The 14,268-nt window shown below is 42.4% G+C and overlaps 1 protein-coding gene and 1 long non-coding RNA gene across 2 annotated transcripts in view; both read left to right on the plus strand.

Moving 5' to 3' along the window:
- UGGT1 (UDP-glucose glycoprotein glucosyltransferase 1) overlaps positions 1-14,268 on the plus strand; it is a 149,347-nt gene that overhangs the window by 8,549 nt on the left and 126,530 nt on the right. The gene's annotated exons all lie outside the window — the stretch shown is intronic.
- On the plus strand, positions 2,900-8,019 carry LOC129146616 (uncharacterized). The gene is made up of 3 exons (XR_008553522.1): positions 2,900-5,159; positions 6,720-6,864; positions 7,558-8,019. It is a non-coding gene; the product is annotated as an uncharacterized LOC129146616 (long non-coding RNA).

Raw genomic sequence — 14,268 nt, forward strand, 5'->3', positions numbered from 1 at the left:
AGTGATGCAAAAATTCTGAATAAAATCCAAGCCAAGGGCCTCCCCTGGTGGTGCAGTGGTTGATCGCTAGGCTCTGAAGCTGCCCACAGTGCCGGTTCCATCCCCGGCGCAGGCAAGGGTCTCACATGGTGTGCAGACCTCTCCTGCCACGCCCGCTGCTGCCCTCAGCAGTGTACTTTGTCAGTCTGCCTGTTCTGCTCCCCGCTCTGGCTCTGGTGAATTTGCTCACCCTCCCGCGCTTCTGACTGTACCCAGTGCTTATATAAATAAATAAAATAAATAAATAAATAAATAAATAAGTAAATAATTTTTTTTTTTAAATCCTAGCCAACAGAATCGAACAATGCATCAAAAAGATAATTCACCATGACCAAATGGGATTTATTCCAGGGTCACAAGGGTGGTTCAACATCCAAAAATCAACTAATGTGATCCAACACAGCAATGAAAAGAAAAATAAAAACATGATCATATCAATAGATGCTGAGAAAGCATTCAACAAAGTTCAACATCTGTTTATGATGAAGACCTCGAAATTCTCGAAATAAAGGGAACATACCTTAACATAATAAAGCCATATATATGACAAAACCATAGTCACTATCATTCTCAATGATGAAAAGGTGGAAGCCTTTCCCTTAAGATCTGAAACAAGGGCATCCCTGGTGGTGCATAGGGTTAAGTCTCAGCACTACGAAACTATCTGCAGGCACTGCAACATGAGTTCAATCCCCAGCCAGGGACTTAATCCATATGGCTCAACAGACTTCTCCTGTCTCACCTGTTGTATTTCAGTCAATGCACCTGTTCTGTTCCCCACTCTGTCTCTGGTGAATCCTCTCACCCCACGCACATCTGGCCTGTATCCTGGTTCTTGCATGCATACATAAATAAATCTTTAAAAATAAAAGATCTGGAACAGACAAGGATGTCTATTCTCACCACTGCTTTTTAATATAATACTGGAAGTTCTAGCCAGAGCAATAAGACAAGAGAAAGACATACAAGGAATCCAAATAGGGAAAGAAGTAAAACTATCACTATTTGTAGGCAACCCGATAATATACATAGACAACCCTAAAAACTGCACAGAAAAACTAATCAAAATAACCAGTTTAGCAAAGTAGCAGGATACAACATCAACACACAAAAATCAGTAGCCTTCCTATATGCAAACAATCGATATGAAGAAATCAAGAAAACCTTCCCTTTTATAATTGAAACAAAAAAAATGATATATATGGAAATAAACCTAACAAAAGAGGTGATGGAACTATGCAAGGAAAATTTTAAAACATTGTTAAAAGAAATAGAAGACACTAAGAAATAGAAAGCCATCCCCTGCTCATGGATTAGAAGAATTAACATTATCAAAATGGCCATCCTACCAAAAGCAATTTCCATATTTAATGCTATTCCAATAGCAATATCAATGACGTTCTTCAAAGAGATAGAACAAATATTGATAAAATTCATATGGAACAAAAAAAAAAAAAAACCATGACTAGCCAACACTCTCCTAACTAAAAAGAAGGAGAATGGAGGTATCACACTCTCAGACTTCAAACTATACTACAAAGCCATAATAATTGAAACTGTTTGGCACTAGAGCAAAAACAACACACAGACCAATGGAACTGAATAGAAAACCCAGAAATAAACACACATATTAAGGGCAACTAATCTTTGACAAAGAAGCAAAGAATATGCAATGGAACATGGACAGTTAGTTCAGTAAATGGTGCAGGGAAAACTGGACTGCTACATGCAAAAGAATGAAGCTCACATGTGCAAAAACCAACTCAAAATGCATAAAGAATTGAACATAAGACCTGAAACCTTAAAATGCATAGATGAAAATATAGGTAAAACACTACATGACATACACCTCAGTAACATATTTAAACACATATCCCCCAAAGCAAAGAAAGTGAAGGAAAAGGTGAGCAGCTGGGACTACCTCCAATTAAAAAGCTTCTGTACAGCAAAACAGACATTAACTAAAACAAAGCAATACCCTACTGACTGAGAGAAAATTTTTTATCTCAATACTAACAAAGAACTCACACTGATAAGGGACTGATCACAAAGATCTACAAAGAACTCACATGACACAATCCAGTCAAAAAATGGGCAGAAGAGCTAACAAGACACTTCTCCAAAGAGGAAATGCAAATGCCCAACAAGTACATAAAAAATGTTCAAGATCACTTGTAATTAGGGAAATGCAAATCAAAACCACAATGAAATAGCACTTACACTAGCGAAAACAGCATATACTAAAAGACAGTCAACAGGGCCTCCCCTGTGGCGCAGTGGTTGAGCACTGGGTTGCAAAGCTGCCTGCAGCCTCTGCAGCGCCGGTTTGATCCCCGGACACCAGCGAGGGTCCCACATGGCGTGCAGACCTCTCCTGCCACCCACTGCTCCCCTCAGCAGTGCACTTCGTCAGTCTGCCTGTTCTGTTCCCCGCTCTGGCTCTGGTGAATTCTCTCACCCTTCCGTGCTTCTGACTGTACCCCAGTGCTTGTATAAATAAGTAAATCTTTAAAAAAAATAAATAAAAACAATCAACAGCAAATGTTGCTAAGGATGTGGTGAAAAAGGAACTCTCCTAAGCTGTGTGGAGATTTCTGGACCTACTAAACATAGAGCTTCCATATGATCCAGCAATTCCACTCCTAGGTATTTACCCAAAGGACACAGAAACATCAATTCCAAAGATCACCTGCACCCCTATGTTTATAGCAGCACTGTTTACAATAGCTAAGCTTTGGAAACAACCCAAATGCCCAAAAATAGATGACTGGATCAAGAAGATGTGGTACATATATACCATGGAATATTACTCAGCATTCAAAAAAGATAAACACATGCAATTTGCAGCAACATGGATGGCGCTGGAAGGGATCATGCTCAGTGAAATAACCCACTAAATAACTTTAAATAGCATCAAGGGTTTTCCTGATAATGCTGCTTTGTGAACCATTTGCCTCCCAAGAAATGCTCCTATTTCCTTTCCTTGTAGAATTGGATGCATCACCCTCCCCGCACAACAATGTGTTCCTACTGGGAAGCTCCTCTGAATAATATCCACAGTCTTTATTGGGGTTTTACCATGTTGGCATGAGGAATTAAATCACTGGCCACATGACTGAACAAAAAGTCAGCTTGTCTTCAATTCCTGGTGGTCAGACAGCTTGAAGTCCCTGTTCTCTACCCCCATGCTAAAGGTACCTAGAGGCTAATTAGTTACTGCCTTACTATTACAATGACTCTCCTATCACCCAGGAAATCCTTAAGGTCTTTGAAGTTCAATGCCAGGAACCCAGCACAAGGACCAGACAAATTATTTATGACACCACAGTCTCCAATCTGCATCCCAGCCAGGAAAAAAGAGTCAAGAAGGCCTTATCCCTTTCCTTTAAGAGCACGATGGGCAGCTATACAGGCTGCTCCACTTCTATCTCAATTGCCTCCTTGAGCTGCAAGGAGGCTGGGAATGTAGGTCTTTACCTTGACAGCTAACAACTGAAAACATACTATTTTTAAGAAAGAAGGGAAGATTGACTATTCAATAGGCAACCGGTTGTATTTAAAATATGCATAGAACTCACTCAAAAGAATAGAGAAAAACACAAAAGGAAGAAAGAACTTTTTTCACTGCAGTCTCTGTGGAAGTTGAGATGTCGAGGAACCACTAAACCACTAGTGTGGCTGTGAGCAGTTTCTATGGCAACCAATGCCAGTGTCCTGGACCCCAACCATGAAATTTGGCAGTGGCAACTAGTAGTAGAGCTGAGTGTGTCTATATCAGAGACAGGGTTACTGTGTGTGGTATCTGCAGCGTCAGCAGAGATCACCCCAGTAGACAGCAGGGAAAAGACAATGGCAAACATCTCATGGAACAACTAGAAGGAATGGGCTGCTGCCTGAGTGAAAGGCTTTGCAGCTGGGTAGGCAGAACCCAATAAAACAGCCCCATCACTGACAAAAAACTTCCCTCAGAGGGGTGAAGATGGAGTCTAAGAACCAATGATTTGTGATCGTTATTAGGATATTTTTACTCTGAGGCCATGTGGCCACAGAAATCTCCATTTTAGAATTTTGTTCAAATGTTCTTGAACAACAGGACTGAACATTTTAGTGAGTGACTGGTGTCTCGACTGACCCACTTCCCTTTCTTTCAGGAACTGCTCACCCTCACACCCCAAGCGTAACGACAACCACGTCCCTTTGCTCTGACCACCGGGATGGGTGCGGGCCTCCCCCTGGGAGAGGGCATTCTCTCCCGTGAACTGGATTCTTGTGTACAGACCCGCAGGCGCTGACTGTGCGTGCAGCCCAGCCCTAAGGGCAGCCCCTCAAAGCCTCAACTCACAGGCGATTGGCAGTGCCGGGCCTTCTGCCACCCTGGAGTCTGCTTCTTCAGCTCTTCCTTTGGTTGTGTGTGTTCTCCAGTATGTATCTGAATTTTTATTTTTTTCCTATTGCTGCTGTGGAATCACCACAAACTTAAAGAACCGACATGGATGCTCTTGCTGTTTGGGGGTCATCCATGTGACGTAAACCTCATTAGCGTGTCCATTGGGTCGCTTTTCCTTTTGGAGGCTCTTGGGGATCATCCATTTCCTAACTCATTTGGGTTGTTGCCAGAATTCAGTTCTCTGAGGGTATAGGACTGAAATCTGTGTTTCCTCTGCTGTTAACTAAGGCCAATTCCCAGTGCCCAGGGATCACCCATGTTTCTTATGACTTGGCCATTTCTTACTTCTTACTTCGGTATTTGCTTAATGGTAAAAAGATTTATATTTGGAATTAGCCCATGGGATTCCATTTCGAAGATCCCTGTTTTGTTGGCAGCATCCGAAGCGTTATAGGAGCCAGTTGTACACATACCTTCATCTCTCCATCAGGTCTGATCAGACCATTGACCTGGCCAGTCAATGTCATAGAGTTTCCTCACAGCTGGTGAGATCTGGTGCTTGTTGGATGTTGGGCGTCATCTGCAAAGAACAGATCTGCTCATGTCTTCACTCTTCTTCATGGCTGACTCAGTCGTCAGGGGAGCTTGACAAAACAGTGGTCAAGACTGTTTTCTCTGGGGGTGCTTTTGTGAGATATTTGGCTGCCTTAGGAACTGGAGTGCCCATTGGAAGGTGAGTGATACGTGACCCCTCTTCTTTGATTATTTTTCCTTTTTTCGGTGGTTGTGGTGTCCTTCCAGGACTGCTTTCCTGGCCTTCAAGGTTTTTGCTTTGGCTTCAGCTGTGGGAGGGGCAGGTCCTTCTTTGCTTTCAGTGCCATCTTCATGAAAAAAATCTTTCTCCAATATATTTTTAAAAGATTTATTTATTCATGCATATAAGAACTGGGGTACAGGCCAGACGCATGGGAGGGTGAGAGGATTCACCAGAGACATAGCGGGGGAACAGGCAGACTGACGAAACTCACTGCTGAGGGGAGCGGTGGGCGACACAGGAGAGGTCTGCCGCGCCATGTGGGAATCTCCCTGCCTGGCCAGGATCGAACCAGCACTGCAGAGGCTGTAGACAGCTCCACAGCACTGCGTTCAACCGCCTGCGCCACCAGGGGAGGCCCTCTTTCTCCATTATTAAAGCTAGCAGGTGTCTGAGTCCGTCTCACATTTTGAATCTCTTCTAGCCCATCTAAATGGTAACAGCAGGAGAGGGTCTTTTGCTTTAAACTTAAACAGGGCCCACCCACATAATTCAGATGACGCTCCCTATCTCAAAGTCCACACCTGTAGTTACAGCTGTAGGTTCCTTTTTGCCTTTTGAGGCTCCAGGTGTGAGAGTGTGGGCATCTTTCGTGGGCCATTGTTCTACATGCCGATTAATCCCCAGAATTCCAGGAACTGATTTCTAGATCAACCTTGCTTCTATTCAGCTCTCTGACACTGGCTCGGATACTTCCTCTTCTGGTGAGCCTCACTGGCAGAGCTGCCCTAGTAGCTGACATGGGGCAGATGGGCAGATCAGCTTCCCAGAGGCATCAGGCTAGATTGCACTGGATGGCAGAACTGAGGCTGCTCCTAGAAGGGGAAGTTAGAAAGGCAGAGCAAGAGCACTGGAGTGGGGTACCCCCACAAAGGCAGGAAGAGGCTGGGCGTTTGGAGCTTAACATGGTGAATGTCAGCCACACCGTGAGTGGCAGGTCATACAGCATCAGGGAACAGGCAGGTCAACAGGTGGCAGGGTTGGCTCACACCCCCACTCTCGAATGACTCCAGACACCTTTTCATGCCCCCGGGCTCCTTTTGACCTAGTGGCCTTGTGACCTAAGGCCCCCCAAGCAGTGAGGTTGTGACCCATTCCCATATACCTTACTTCCCTTTCCCCACCACACAGAGGTGCACAGTAGGTGCTCGCCCAGGAGCAGAGATGTGCTCCAGCCTGTCCCTGCACATCCTACAGGCTTTATTTTGCAAGCCCCCAAGGGTTCCCACTGCTCAGCTTTGATCATACTTTTGGTCAGTGAAAGCTCGAGTTGGGTCCAGTCCCTTCAGGAAGCAGGTGATCCACAGAGACTTCCGTGGCAAGCTCTCTTGGATCTGGACAAGGGGAAATACAGGGGACCTGGCAAATCTGTGAAGGCCTTACCCTTTCCCTCATTCACAGATCTCCAAGTCATTTGGCTTCTCTCATAATACCTGAAATGTCCTGCTCAAAATCCGATGCCCAGCCCTCTTTTTCCAGAAAGCTAACCTTAAGAAAAATCACCTGCTTTAAGAGAAACCAACTTAACGTGATAGTCACCTTTGGAGGCCTGATTCTTGGGGTCCAGTGTTCTTGTGAAGTGTCTTCAGATGACTCTCAAGCTGGCAATGCTGCCTCTCAGCATGTGAGTATACCTTGCTCTTTCTTTTTCTCCATGCCCATGCTATTTTCATCTACCTCAATAGTCACCTCTTTGTGGCTATAATACCATTAACCAGATATTGGTTAGCTCCTCTGTTTACCTTCTTGGCTCAATCTCTAATCCCTTCACTGTTCCTCAACCACCCTTGCTGCTCTTTTAGTTCTTTACCCCTCAGCTCTGACAACATCCTAGCCCCCTCCCATATGTCATACTGCCCACCATGACAGAAAGAAAGGAAGATAGGAAGGAAGGAAGGAAGGAAGGAAGGGAGGGAGGGAGGGAGGGAGGGAGGGAAGGAGGGAGGGAGGAAGGAAGGAACTGAGCAGGGACGCAAGAAAAGACATGGGAAAAGGGAGGCACGAGAGTTTGTCAGGAGCCAGGCTATGTCCCAGATTTGTGGAAGAGAAATGGAAAGCACTTCAGTTCAGTCCCTTACCAGGCTGAAGTTAAGTCCTTAGCCAGTTCTCTTGACCAGTGCACCGACCAGGGGCACGTACACAGGCAGAGAAGCCCTCTGGGTGCCAGAAATAGACACTCCCAAGGTTTCTGAGTGGAGGAACTGAAAGCAAAATGTGGAGGGGATGGAGAGACATTTTACAATATTGACAAATGTTTGTTTTTTATTTTTTCTCATTTTATGAATTCTGCCCACCAAAAATAATATGTCCATTGTAGCAATGGTGCGTCTGTATTATCCCAACAAAAATGAATGCTGGACTTGAACTCTTGATCCACCATTGCATCACTTGATCACTGCAGCCTTGAAAAGTTGAGATGGCACATATGGGGACAGGGGATTGGCTTCCCTCAAGTGCCTATGGGCCGGGGAGTGAAATCAAATGGGCCTGGATTCTGGAAATCTACAGGACCAGAGAACAACAACAACATAAGTGAACTTGGCCAGATCATTGAATATATGGTCATTATATAAAAGCCAATTGTATATCTATAAACTGAAGGTGAACTTTCAGAAAATGAATTTTTTTGCCATTTAAAATAGCAACATTTAGGGCCTCCCCGGTGGCGCAGCGGTTGAGCGCTGGGTTGCGAGGCTGCCCTCTGCCTCTGCGGCGCCGGTTCGATTCCCGGCTGCTCCCCGGCCACCGGAGGAGGGTCCCACATGGCGCGCAGATCTCTCCTGCCGCCCGCTGCTCCCCTCAGCAGTGTACTTCGGTCCTTCTGCCTGCTCTGCTCCCCGCTCTGGCTCTGGTGAATTCTCTCACCCTCCCGCGCTTCTGACTGTACCCAGTGCGTGTATAAACAAAACAAACAAACAAATAAAATAAATAAATAAAAGCATGCCTCTATTTAAAAAAAAATAAAATAAAATAAAATAGCAACATTTAAAATATTCAGGGGTAAACATAACAATGTATGTAAGACCTACGTAAGTGAACTCTCATAAGATGTACTAAGAGAAATGAAAGAATGAAATTAATAGTGATATATACCTTGAACTTGGATTCGATGATTAACTGTTAAGGGGCTCCTTGATTTGTTCTATAGATTGAGCAAAATCACAATGAAACCCCAGCAAATTTTTTTTTTGGCAGAAATTGTCAAGTCAATTTTCAAAAGTAAATGGACATGTATATACATATGAGAATTCTGATTGAGTTTTCAGTCCAACTTGGTGAGGGCTTAATGGTCAAGCTGCGCACCTTTAAGTAGATGGAGATACATGGTAGATATGGACCATGGTAGATATGAATACCATCTCCATGGTTGTCAAGGAGATATACATTTTAGAGTCAGGAAATGCAATAGACTAAAATGAGTCCAAACATCTTGGCAATGAAGATAAAGTCTGAGGGTTTCTTTCCCTGAATTCAAGTCTTTCAAGCTATAGTAACTTGGACAATGTGGTTTTGCAGTATGGATAGATGTGTTGTTCAATGGAAGTGAATAGAAAATCTAGAAATAACTCCCCTAATATATGACTAAGTGTGTTTCAAAGTGGTACAAAGGTAATTCAATGGGAATAAAATCACTTTTAAAATACTTGTTCCTGAAACAATTGGATAGTTGTGGGGGGGGGGAATTGACTCATAACTTAAACCATAAATAAAAATTAACTCATCCTGAATTATGTTCAAAGAAAGGAAAAAGAAGTAATGCAATCATTTCAATTTCTGAGTTGTTATAGAAATATTAGTAAAAATGTATTATGACACAAGGCTTTATGAAAATGCCTCGTGACAAGGCAAAGATAAACAGCTGGGATTACATCAAACTGAAAAGCTTCTGCACAGCAAAAGAGACATTAACCAAAACAAAGAGACACCCCACTGATTGGGAAAAAAATCTTTGCACTCCAGTCAACTGATAAGGGAATGACCACAAAGATATATCAAGAACTCACACAGCTCAACAAAAACAAAATAAACAATCCAGTCAAGAAATGGGCAGAAGAACTTAAAACACATTTCTCCAAAGAGGAAATGCAAATGGCCAACAGGCATATGATAAAATGTTCAACATCACTTGTAATCAGGGAAATGCAAATTAAAACCACACTGAGATACCACCTTACACCAGTGAGAATGGCACATATCAAAAAAACAAGCAACAACAAATGTTGGTGAGGATATGGTGAAAAAGGAACTCTCCGACATTGCTGGTGGGAGTGCAAACTGGTCCAACCAATGTGGAAATCTGTCTGGAGGTTCCTCAGTCTACTAAAAATGGAGCTACCATACGATCCAGCAATTCCACTCCTACGGATCTACCCAAAGGACACAAAAACATTGATCCAAAGGAATACCTGTACACCTATGTTTATTGCAGCACTATTTACAATAGGTAAAACCTGTAAACAACCCAAATGCCCAAAAATAGATGACTGGATCAAGAAGATGTGGCATATATACACAATGGAATACTATTCAGCAATCAAAAAAGATAAACTCATGCCGTTCTCAGCAATGTGGATGGAGCTAGAAGGAATGATGCGCATTCCTGAAATAAGCCAGAAGGAAAAAGAAAAATATTGGATTATTTCACTTATCGCAGGAATATAGGGGAACCCAATAAGACATCAGTGTAAAAAAATAATAACAGTACAAAACACAACAAAGCAAAATCAGACAATTATAAATCAGTCATGCTGCAGGGGAGGAGGCGGGAGAGGGATCAGAGAGAGGGAGGGAGGAGCACAGGGGACTGAGGTGATGGTGCACGGGTGCCTTGGGGAAAGAAACTCTATGGGAGCTACACTTGTGGGGGGGAGCAAATACTGTTTCAAAATGAACAATGATGTAAAAAAGTAAAAAATTAATTAATAAAAAAATTGAAAAAAATTATAAAAAAGAAAACACCTTGTGACAAAGAGGTCATGTAAGAAGTTCTTGCCCATCATGCATGTATATAGGATATTTTATTTTTGATAAATTAATAGATTTTAAAATATCTCTAAGTAACTATTTCATGTGCTGTATGGTACAAATAGTAGAAAGAATACTTTTATAATTTGCAGTCCAACTTTATGAGAATAATAAAGGTCTAATTCTTGCACCTTTACCTTTATCCAACTTATGTGGCAAGATGCTATATGGAGCATCCGTGTGTTTATTTGTCACATATTTATCTAATGCCTTGTGAGTCAGACATTATTCTGGGCAGTAGGGATATAGCAGTGAACAAAACAGACCTCTATCATGACACTTAAGGATTAGTGCTGTCTACAAATGGAAATTTATATAAATAGAAAATTATAGTGTTTAGCAATTTAAGTTAAACTTAAAGTGTAATAAAAGAATAAGGGCCTCCCCAGTGGTGCAAGGGGTTAAGTCTCAGCACTGTGAAGCTATTGGCAGCCACAGCAGCACACGTTCCATACCTGACCAGGGAACCAACCCACATGGCGCAGCAGACCTCTCCTGTCTCCCCGCTGCTCCCCTCAGCAGTGGATTTCAGTAGATATGCCTGTTCTGCTCCCCACTCTGTCTCTGGTGAATCCTCTCACCCTCCACACGTCTGGCCTGACCCCAGTTCTTAGATGCATAAATAAATAAATCTTTGAAAACAATGAGAATTAAAAGAAAAAGAATTGAAGGAGTAGTAAAAATGACCAGAAAACATAACACAGTGAACTAATATCTATAACTGCTAATAGCAATGTTAACTTAACACACTATGAGAGTTTGGTAGCTGAATAAATTTTGCCAATTCTTGTAGATGTGCTGCCAAATGCAGTGAAAGTTTTAAATTTTATTAAAGTAAAAGAAACTTGCTGAAGAGCCAGATGGGAGACGGGACCCACTGACTGTATCCTATTCAAGTCAAGGTGAGGAACAACGCTAATTAAGCAAGGGATGTCAGAGCAAGAAGAATCCCATTTTCAAGTGAAAAACAATGTCATTTGACAAGTTTTTATAAAAAAGATTTTATTTATTCAGGCATACAAGAACTGGAGTATAGGCCAGAGGTATGGGGGTGAGAGGACTCACCAGAGACAGAGTAGGGAGCAGAACAGGTGGATTGACTGAAATACACTGCTGAGAGGAGCAGCGGGTGAGACAGGAGAGGTCTGCTATGTCATATGTGGGTCAGCCCCCTGGCTGGGGATCAAACTCAGGGGACTGAACTCAGGCCAAGGTGGCTGGCAATAGCTCCAAAGCTCTGGGATAACTCTTGTGCCAGCTGGGAGGCCCTTGGCAAATATTTTAAAGGTGATATCCAGGCAGCAAAATTAGCATCACTAGTTAATTTTTTGTTGTTTTTCATAAATTAAATTTGAAACCAAAGAAGCGGCATGATTTCCACATGTTCAAAAATAATTAAGGGCTCAAAAGAATTTATTGTTACAGGGCCTCCCCTGGTGGTGCAGTGGTTGAGCGCAGGCCTGTGAAGCTGCCTGCAGCCTCTGCAGCGCTGGTTCGATCCCGGGCCACTGGCGAGGGTCCCACAAGGCGCATCAGACCTCTCCTGCCACGCCCGCTGCTCCCCTCAGCAGTGCATTTCATCAGTCTGCCTGTTCTGTTTCCCGCTCTGGCTCTGGTGTATTCTCTCACCCTCCTGCGCTTCTGACTGTACCCAGTGCTTGTATAAATAAATAAATAAATCTTTAAAAAAAAAAAAGAAAGAATTTATTGTTACAGCAAATAAAAAAAAAAAGCCTAAACAAAAAGTGATTGCCCTGGTTACAATATGAAGAAACTGCTACAGTGAAGATATTTTGAACAAACACAATTAGAGATTTTGTTACATTAGCTGCAAACTTTTGTTTGTTGCTTTGCCCAAGAACAATTTGAAATGTTAAAAGAAAAATATTTAAATAAAATATCCGTTGGCTGATAGTTGAATTAAATGTAGAGTCTGAAGAATAAGCTGATTTTTCTTACATTGAAGCATGATTGTAAGACATTAAGTAAGATGAAAAATTTTCAGTTGTTAAGTGAAAAGAATGTATTGCTATGCTACTCACAGTTCGCGGTCTACTTGTGTGGACCTCGATTTTAATCCCTGACCTAGTAAAAATCAATAGGGCCTTTAAGAAGATGAGAAAGTGAAGCCTGTTAAGATAGTTCCTAATCCAATCTGATTGATGGTCTTATGGGAAGGGCAGATAAGGGCAGAGGGATTGCAGGGAGGTATACAGCACAGAAGAAAAGCTGTGTGCAAGCCACAGAAAGAGCCCCAAGAGGAAACCACACTTGCCAACTTCTTGATCTTGGAACTCCAGCCTCCAGAATTGTGAGAAAATAAAATTTCTGCTGCTTAAGTCACATGGTCGGGGATATTTTGTTATGGCAGCACAGGCAAGCAATACACTATACATGCACTACCTATGACACAGTGTCAATTGTGTGGGTGTGTATGTGTATGTGTAAGATACATTTCTTTCTCTTTCCATACGCATGGGGCTTGTGTGTCTGACATAACATATCTCTGTTACATATCTGGAATTCTTAGAATTGTGTATCAAACCTCAGTGATGTCCAGTTTTTCCCTTTCAGCCTGTAAACTATCAAGGAGAAAAGTGAATATTCTCAAAAAAAAAAAAAAAACAAAACATTTATAGCAAAGCACATATAAACAGGCTACTCATAGGTTATTTATTTGGTTTATAGGTGCAGAAATTTTTGTAAATCCCAATTTTGGCTTTTATGTTGGAAGTTTAGTTTTTATTGGGTCAGGTTTCTTATTATTAGCTTAGACTCAGGCCGATCCATCCAGTCACCTTTTTCTTACCAAGGAGTAGTTTCTTCTACAAAAACTTGGAAACCTTTGTTACTTCCTATCTTGTTTTACTCAATTACTTGAGTACATTTAATTTCCCTGGAATCTCCTTGAGGGCAGAGAAAATGACTTTCTCCGCAACCTCTGTAGCCTGAGAGTAGCAGACACCGTGATTTTAGAGACGAGCACGCTTGCAGTATGTTGTGTATTAGTTTTCATTTCCTCTTTTGTAAAGTAGGGTTAGTTAGTGCTTGTCTCTGGAAATTGCTGTGAGGATTAATAAATGACATTGGTAAAGCTTCTACAATGGTGTCTGATATATTTCAAGAAATAATTCAAGAGATATTAGTTTCTCTTTTCCACAGAAGCTAGCCCGTCAACTCTTATCTGTAAGACACATTTCCTATCATGGATGTAAGTCAAATATTTGAAAGACAGTAAGCCGGAAAAAACAAAGGATTGTTCCTCCTACCTCTGAAACAAGTTAGTTTGTTACAGGGCAGCCCCGATACAGAACGGGGTGCCTGACTGTGGGTCCTCACCCGCACTTAAAAGGACTTATCAATACTCCACTGCAGGCACACACAAAAGGTTAATAAAAGGTTTATTTACAGGGAAGGGCAAATGAGGAAATGTACAACTCAGGGAGAAAAGTGGGAGACAAAGTTTTAAATGCGTCCTACCCGATCCGCGGATCTGGAATCCCAAATGGCGCTCTGAGAGCTGGCCGGGAGCCAGGACCTGTGAAGCCAGGAGGTGAGCAACAGAGCGAGAGACCCCAAGGCCCACATGTCTGGTTTTATACCCAATCTGGCTGCTTAACTCCACCCTCAGGTCCCAGCCACCTTCCCTTTGGTGGATATGGGATTCGTCTTTCCCGATGTCCTGATGGCTTTGATCTGGAGTGGGGGTGGAGTCCACAAAGCCTGCATGGAATTAGCTCAGGATATCCTTTGCCCCTAACAAGTTGAAATAGAACCTTCCACTTGGCAAACACTGACCCTACCTTTCCTAGGACAGATGCTAGGGAAAAGAAATGGACTTCTGAGTGTATGAAAATGACTCTAAAGCAATGTTCTAGAGTGATGTCTGGGGATAGAATTTACTGTATAAACTTGGATGGGAGAAAAGAATGTGGTTATTTTTACTGATGTCAATCGGAAAATGAACATTTTCTTCAATTATAAATGCAAGTAACATGTTTTG

Source organism: Talpa occidentalis, unplaced genomic scaffold (genome assembly GCF_014898055.3).
Source record: "Talpa occidentalis isolate TD23 unplaced genomic scaffold, MPIMG_talOcc4v2.1 talOcc4.3, whole genome shotgun sequence".
NCBI classification, from domain to species: domain Eukaryota; kingdom Metazoa; phylum Chordata; class Mammalia; order Eulipotyphla; family Talpidae; genus Talpa; species Talpa occidentalis.